Below are 8,685 nucleotides of genomic sequence, written 5' to 3' on the forward strand. Positions count from 1 at the left end.
AATCAATTGCATTCATGTATAGTAGCAATTTCAATTCAATCAATGAATAAGATACTTGTCCATGAACACCAGACTTTATTTTTCGTTGTGACCCCTTCGTTGGAGTATGCACTTTCTCCTGCGCATGAAGAGCAACATCGAACTCCTGATTGGTGTTCATATCTGGTTCAGCCACATGATCCTCGCTTACATCTATACTTCTTGAGGAGCCCTCTCACCATGGACACTACAGGTGGTTGCATCTCCAGCTTCATTTATCTGGGCATTGAGATAATAACAACCTCATAGCCAGCATATGGGTCACCCTCCCCCACCCCCTCTCCCTCCCCCTCCTTAGATGCTTCCGAGATGAAAGACAAGATTATGCCTACAAAGTGCTCAACTTTTTCTACACATTCTATTTTAGATATGTGCCACTTTGAAATTTGTAGTTATGCATTATACAATAATTCAGGTTTTCTTTCAGCTTACCGTTTGAATGCAGATGTATGCAATTATTGAAGGTGCATTTTTATAGAAAACGTCGAGCACTCATATTTTTGGCAATGGTTGTAGCTCCCTCTCTACCTACTTCTGCACACTAAGTCATGCTTTCAAATTATCAAAATGACCCAGTTCATAGTTCTTTGTTGGTTTTTGTTGTTCTGCTTGCAAATTTTTAGATGATATAGGTGTAGTCTCCTTCGACACAGTCTTCTTTTATTGGATATATTATATTAATAAACGAATTCAAAATTTTCTATAATAACAATATATAGAATATTGAACAAGCATTGCACACCTACAAACAAACTATCTGCGTTTTAAAAAACATTTCACAAAAAAAGGAACATTGTGCTTACCGAAAATAATAAAAAAACATTTTATTTTAAGCCAAAAAAATAAAAGTGAACATTATTTCATTTAGTCGTTAAACAAAATTGAATAGTGTTTGATTAAATCATTAAACAAAAGGGCACACTATGCTTACTAGAAAAACATGTCGTCGATGGTTCAACAACGATGAAATGTCTATGATGAATAGTTGTTGAAAATAATTGCCAGAAATAGTTGCTGGAAGGAAAGCAGGTTGGAGACTATTGGTTGGGGACAAAAAACAAAAAATACCTAGATTATGCAAAATAATCAAGTTGGGGACCACAATGAGTTTATATATGATTAGAGAAAATATATTGCAACAAATAAGCAATATTGCATATATGTCATACTTTCGTAAATAGTTAACTACGATATTTGTGATATAAGGCAATTCACAAATTACGTTATGTGAGATCTTGTCGTATATATGAATAAGTAAGATATTTGCGAATTTGGTGGTAAGTGTAGTTTTGCCTATAAATTTATGTGATTTCATAAAGTATACGAGAAAAAGTAGGAAATTTGCGAATTGAATGGTAAGTGATAAGTAGAGTTTCACACATATTTTTGTGACTTTATGAAGTATATGAAAAAAAAGTAGGATATTTTGAATTTAGTGGATTCAGTCTAAGTGGTGTTTCGTAAATATTTTTATGCAAAATGTTAAAATGCATGCGAAAGAGTATGATATTTATGATTTTAGTGGTTTCATTTTCACCAAAAATTCGCAAATAAATTTATGCGAGTTTGTGAGGTCTGAGTTTCTGAATAAAAAAACTTACGATTGTGGACTTAAGTGAGAGTTGAAACTTGTCGACCGACGATACAATTTTATCACAATAAGGCATAAATTCACAGTTGTGAAGGGTAAAAAGGTCCTAACAATGTCGCATATTTATGATTTTGGACATAAAAAAATAGCAAAAATTGTAGAGCATTTTAAGAAACATGTCATATTTATCCTACAGTATCGTCAGTTTCCATTTAAAAAATTAGTCTTCAAGCTACCTGACGCCATGTTGAGTGAAATGACAGCAACAATCCCCCTAACAAAAAAACATCAAGTTTTTGATAGTTCTATTGCGGCCATGATATTACCACTCTAATGTGTATGACATGGGACGAAAATGGGTTGGTTATGAGTTGAGTTGTTCTTGACCTGAAATCATATCCAACTTTTGAAGGGTGGGTCTTGTTATAGATCTAGGTCCAGTTTGGATCTTACAGTGGCCTCCTAAAATTGGATTTTGATCCAAGTCCCTGTAGTACTGAATCCACTAAAACCAGGTAAAAATCTGTTGAATTTCAGTTTGAAAAGACAAAATGGTCGGGTTACACCCGACTCTGACTCACATGTGATCAGATTTGTTTAATTGATTACAACACGGGTTCAATTAGACCTGACAAATTTTTGTCTCAACCTGACCCGTATATGGTACATATACTGCCTGAATCTGATAATATGGCTTCATCTGTTTCAGACCCGGTTTGAAACTCCAACTGATTGGCATCCCTGGTGCATAACACGAGTACATGACTGGGAGAAAAAGGCACCAAAGGAAACAACTTTAACCAATTTTTGGGTGCCTGGTAAAGTAAAGTAGCAAAGCTGCATGATTAGTCACTTGTTGGTGCATCTCTTCATGGTTGATAGCTTTCCAAGCATGAATTATTGCACATTCCATGAACTGCACAACCATCCAATGCCATGATTTGACAAAAGTGACATTATGCAACATTTTCACTTATAGACAAGTCTAGGCTTGATAAGGATGTGATAAGCACAGTCTCTGGTGCTTTTGATCGGAGAAACCGCCCCAGGTGCAGAGACCTAGCCGCATTGACTCAGTCTGCCGTACTTATGGTCACTGTCCTGTCAGCGTAAAACTTTGAGGGTTTACCGCTCGACCCCAAGGAGTCGCCAAGCTTCGTCTTACACAAGGGGTGACACCCATGAGATTTGAACCTAGACTGTCCGTCAAACGGCCTAGGCCCCATCCCACTACGCCAAACCCCTTGGGTCACTCGCCATTTTTTTTTGTTATTATGACTTGGGCTTGTTTGGGTGATGTCCAATCAGCAATACTGTTTCTCACCTTTTCAGAAGTTCAAACTATGGAATTGTTGGAAGTGTGCAGCCACAGTCATGAAAGGGAAGTTGAGAAGAAAGGAGTTATGGTGTGTGGTGTTGGATTGCGCATCATGGTTTTGCCTTTGTGATTTCATGACAAGTATGGAGTCAATGGGTGGGGTTTGGTTCCTACTTAGGTGAAACCTGACTCAAACTTCATTTGAGATGATGGTATCGGGTCTGGACTCTGGTCTAATCAGATCCATCATCCATACCCGGATTTGATAAGGATTACATGAACTAGTTCCAGACCATACCCAGTAAAATAATATTTTTATATTGAGAAATTGCAGATCTTAATCAGAACTCGGATCGGGCCCAAGTCTGGTACTAACCATCCCTTTCCACCCATATGATGATCCCTGGTCATGCATAGGGACCCAAAAAGATTCATCCCTGGTCATGCATAGGGACCCAAATAGATTCTTTCTCCAGATATTTTAGTAGATACTAAAATGACCCAGGACTTGGTTGTCTGCTGAAGAACATTCCAAGAGAGTTTTGCAAGGCAAGCTAAGTCAACTGATCCTAAGGATCTAATGCTCAAACCCTTAATTTTCACACTTGGTCCCAGCCAATGTTGTCAGTATCAGTATCTGGATCGTTTGGCAAATGATTCAGCTGTATCGGGCCATACCGATACTCAAGTGAATCGTTTTATATAGGCCAAAAATAATAAAAAGCATTATGTGTCAATCAGAACGTGACATGTATTAAAACTATTAAAATAATATTAATAATATTAAAAAACTAAGTTTTACTATTTTATATTTATTAAAAAAGAGCCGATTCAGGGGTGATGTGTATCGATTTTCTGTGCACAATGTATGTCTCAAATACATAAATCGACACATCATGATGGTATAATTCAGTTTGATTCCAAATTGAAATATTGAAATATGTTTACCAACCAACTATGTTTACTGGTAATGGTATGAACTAGACGTTTGGTTTTATAGAAAGAGACTCTTGGATCATTCAATTTCGATGTACAAGAAAAATCTTTTATGGGTTAAAAATCAATGGCTTAGAATTTTCATAAATATTCAAGCATAAAAATCACATTTCTTGATCCGATTAGGATGATCCAACAATCCATTCTTAACAAAATGGACCATGTCAAATGCATCTATAGGATTAGATTTACAAAAAAACTATGAAAATCTTGATTCATACCAGCAAACATATTTGGTTGGTAAACATATTTTAGTTTCAAAATACAAATGTAGTTTTATGTCATAAACATTAACTCTCATCTAAAATGACAAGTGTGCGGTTCATACTTGACCTCCTTTAGAGATATAAAATAGATATGAGAAGTGATTTGTGAAGCAGAAGTGAAGAAGCGAGCGTTAAAACTAGTATGAAATGCGAAACTGATGTTTTGGAAACGATGTGTGAATCAGAATGAATTAAATAGGGGTCCGAGGATGCCTTACCCAGCATTTAATCCATTTCTAGAGGTAGATTTGGTGCTGGTTGCACCGAATCGGATCTCACAATAGGGTTCCAGATCAGGATAGTGTGAGTCATTATGGTACTGAATTTTCTGCAAATCCAGTGAAATCTTTGATTTTCAAGTAGAAAAGCTAAACTCATGTTGCACCTGATCTTACACGGATCCCATATTTGTTTCCAACCAGACTTTTTTTTGAAAGAAAAATTATCATTGATAGGAGAGAAAACATTAGCAGACCAAACGATGATGAGATATCGTTTGGAGAGCCTCTCAGTACAGAATGATAAAATTGAAGTAACGTAAACAATGTCAATTCTCTGAGAATCATGTGAACCCGACAAGCTTTAAGCCTTCCCCAACGTCGATTGCCAAACCAGAACGAACATAGCGATAACCATTTTGAATCAGCAGAAACTCCAATCCTGAATGCATTGAATGTGCGAACCCTTTGAAGACAAAAATATAACACCGAAAGCCTTGTTTGAGTGTAAGGCCATGAGATCAGAACCCTGTAATTTCAAACAGAACATCAAAGGAACAAGAGCTGACGAGACCGATGCCCCGCCACTAGAAAAGTAGCTGAGCTGTAGCAGAAGTCCATGCAAGACGACCCGCAGCGCCATAGATACCAGAGAATAATGTGCAGAAGAGTATTAAGTGAAGAGGCTGACGAACGGTAGACAATACCCTCAACAGATAAGAGCACTGATCAAACACGCCCAGAGCTTACTCACACACGGCCATTATCGCACACAGACATAAACTCATACATGTATACCTACCCTCACACACACACACATACATCAGAGAAAGATCCTTCTATTACCCAACCAGCGAAAGTCCTTCCCCGGCCATTTCTGCTGGACCCTTCTTAATTCCAACTTCAATAGAAAACAAATCTTATCAAAACTTTATTGTTTCTCCCTAAATATTCCATCATTCTTTCTAACCAAATCAGTCTCCATGTTGATAGCCAACAGGCGCACCAAACGAATCTCCCAGCATCACGATGAATTCGAAGGTGCTCCATTGTCAGCACCCTCCAAGAAAAACCATATTCTCTCAACAAATATGGAATTCAACCTGATTTCTTAAAGACCCAATGAAAGGACACTCCCAGAAAATATGTTGCACGTGACATTGGCAAAGAGAACATCTACTTGCCAAATGAAAACCCCACCTTCTCAACCAGTCATCAGTTTGCATTTTCTTCATTAAGAATAAACCAACCTGTTAGGGATGCTCGATACGGTAAGCCACTCCCTCATAGTGCATCCTTAGGCAACCAAATGAGAGATGGGTCACTTAATGCCAAGTAAAGAGAAGCTGTTGAGAATCTTCCTCATTCGTAAGCTTTCACATCACACTATAGATGAGATAAATAAATGAAATTGGTGCAAGACATGAGAGCCGTCCACTTCCACTCTTCTAAGAGTTAATTCCCAGTGATTAGAGTATGGTAAACAAAAATTCTTTACCAAAGCGTAGTCTTTGAGCTAGCTGATAAAGTTGAGAAAATTCATCACGCAAAGAGTTATCACAACACCACACATCGTGCTTCCCCCATAACCAATGCAGACCTTAAAGAATTGGTAAAAAATAATAATAATTTTCATCCATCCCTTCCAAATACCCGACCCCCCTTTACCATCTATAACTCTTGTTCCAACTCTAAGGCCATTTCAAAATACTATATTTTTCTACCAACACAGTAGAGAGCAAACTATATCTTTTGCAAATCACCTGTAACCATCTAACAAGATGTGCCAAGTTAAACTTGCGAATGTCCCGAATGCCCAACTCCCCAAAAATCAATGGTTTTGAGATATGACATCATCCCACCAAGGCCTTCCCCTTTCCATCCAAGTTCTTATTCCAAATAAAGTTTGAAAAGAAAATTGTAAGTTATTTCTCAACCATTCTTGACATTTTAAAGATTTGAATAAGATGTAGAACCATAGTGGAGATACTAAATTTCACCAAAGTGATTCTCCCTGCCTTAGATAAGAGATGGGCCGAAAAACATTGGGTTTTAGCCCAAATCTGATCTTCCACCCCACCCCAATGAGATTCTCGAGAAACTTGAAGTAGTAGGCCCAAGTAAGTGAAAGGTAAACCACCTGCTGCGCAATAAAAAAATTGACAAGTCAAAGCTTGCCTGAAACCAATAGTCATTGAATACCAAAACATGGCTTTTACCCCCATTCATTTTCAAACCTAAAATTTCACCAAAGCATCTTAAAAGTACCTACATTACTAACATGTTCTCTTTCGTTGCTTTACCAAACACTAAAATGTCATCCGCAAAAAGTAAATGGGTGATAGTGATAGTGTCGAAAACCTTACACCAATGACAATTCCCATTTTCATGGGCCGAATTAATCAACATTGATAATGATTCCATTTCTATAAGAAACAACAAAGGTGATAATGGGTCTCCTTGTCTAAGCCCTCTTAGGGTGATAACAGATCTGTTTCCAACCAGATCTGAGGATACCTCAATCATATTTCTCTTGTAATTGGGACGGGCAATTTGTGTTGGATCCAAGTGAGAATCCAAGTCGTTTGAATCCCTGGATGCATGGTCCTTACTTTATTTTAGGGCTGTAAATAGCTCGGATTTGAGCTGGATCAAGGTGGATCTGGAGCAGAATCCTGCTTAGTAACGTTTTAGGCCTTGAACAAAGGCAAAACTTAACCGGCTAAAACGATGATCAATGCCCTTTCTTATTTCCTAATGTTATGGGGCCATGATGGACAATATCTAACTACAACACCAACATGACATTGAGACTTTGGCTGGCAATGCCTTTTAGGCTCTGTTTGGGAGCCTTGAATCGAAGGTGTATTGTGGTTTCCCCCCTGTGCTACCATGCTCTCTGTTGTTTGGGAACGGTGGAGTTGCCAAAACACTGAATTAGGAATGCAGTTGGCAGCCTCAACACCACATTTCGACGTCAATCACAAGAGGATGTGTTTGGCAACTCCATTCTCAAAACCACATTTTTGCAACACGTGCAAATGGTATTTTCATCTCAATGTAATGCTCTCAAATGAAGCCTTGATCCGTCGTGATTTATTGCCGATTAGATTCAGATTTACTGGCACTTGTAGAAGAATTCGAGCACTACTTGACATTTAGTTCTTTCATCCCAGTTACAAACTTCCCACCCACCAATTCAGCAATCAACTAATATAAATCATGGTTCCACAATGCAGGAGGCAAAACGATGCACCCAAACCCAAACAGGCAACAAACACAAACCATAAAATTTTGGGACTTTCTTGTTCTCTTCATATTAGGGATGTGGAGAGATTTAACTCCCTCACGTTATTTTCTTGTTGTATTTGAATTTTTCGTGCAATGGAAATCGAGTGATTGATCAGCTAAGAGTCAACGACTACTTTTGTACAAGGGGGGACACCAAAAATTCAGTAATTTTCATTCAGCAAAATCAATCATTAGAAGTGATTGAATGATGGCTGAGCTTAGATTAGCTTAGCTGTAAATGGAAAGCTGAAATTAAGTGGTCATATACTCCAACAAATCAAACAGTAGTGGCGCTTTTGTTTGTAGAATTATAGGCTTAGTCCATCCGGGACCAAATGAGTATTTTAATTAAGGGCCCATATTTGGTACTAACGAAGGAACGGAACTTTTGAACTGGAAATCATGGGTTCAAGCTCTATCAGCTTAAACTGACTACATAGACATATTCAGATGGCATGTTTGCTAAGGATTGGTTCATGTTTTTTTATGTAAAAATAAATTTTTTTTAGTATATTGTGGGTCATTTCTTACATGTTTACATGTCACAATCACATGATTCAAAACTCAGTTTCTATTAAACAAACCTTATTGATCGCATCCATAAGGTCTGAAGACTGTACTACAAAAAAGATCTTAAAAATATGCAAAAAAAAAAGTGATTTCTACTCAATAGTTCCACACCTTCATTAGCACCAGGGGAAAATAAAAACTCCTACCATATGATTCAAGTCAATTGATAGTATTAAAGATTTTCTTTTAGTTAAGTTTGAACACTTCCTCTCCAGATTCTGGTTTGTAGCAAGATGACGTGGAGACTGATTTTCTGTTTGATACTTGGCTATTAACCTGTGCAATGAATCAAGTTGGTTTAGAGGCTGAAGCTCAATATTTGATTGGTACATGTTGCCATAGATCCATTCGTATAGATGGCACTAAAAATGATTTGGGGACTCCAAAAGGACAACT

This window comes from Nuphar pumila, chromosome 3, assembly GCF_984573655.1.
Source record: "Nuphar pumila chromosome 3, dmNupPumi1.hap1.1, whole genome shotgun sequence".
In the NCBI taxonomy this organism is placed as follows: Eukaryota; Viridiplantae; Streptophyta; class Magnoliopsida; order Nymphaeales; family Nymphaeaceae; genus Nuphar; species Nuphar pumila.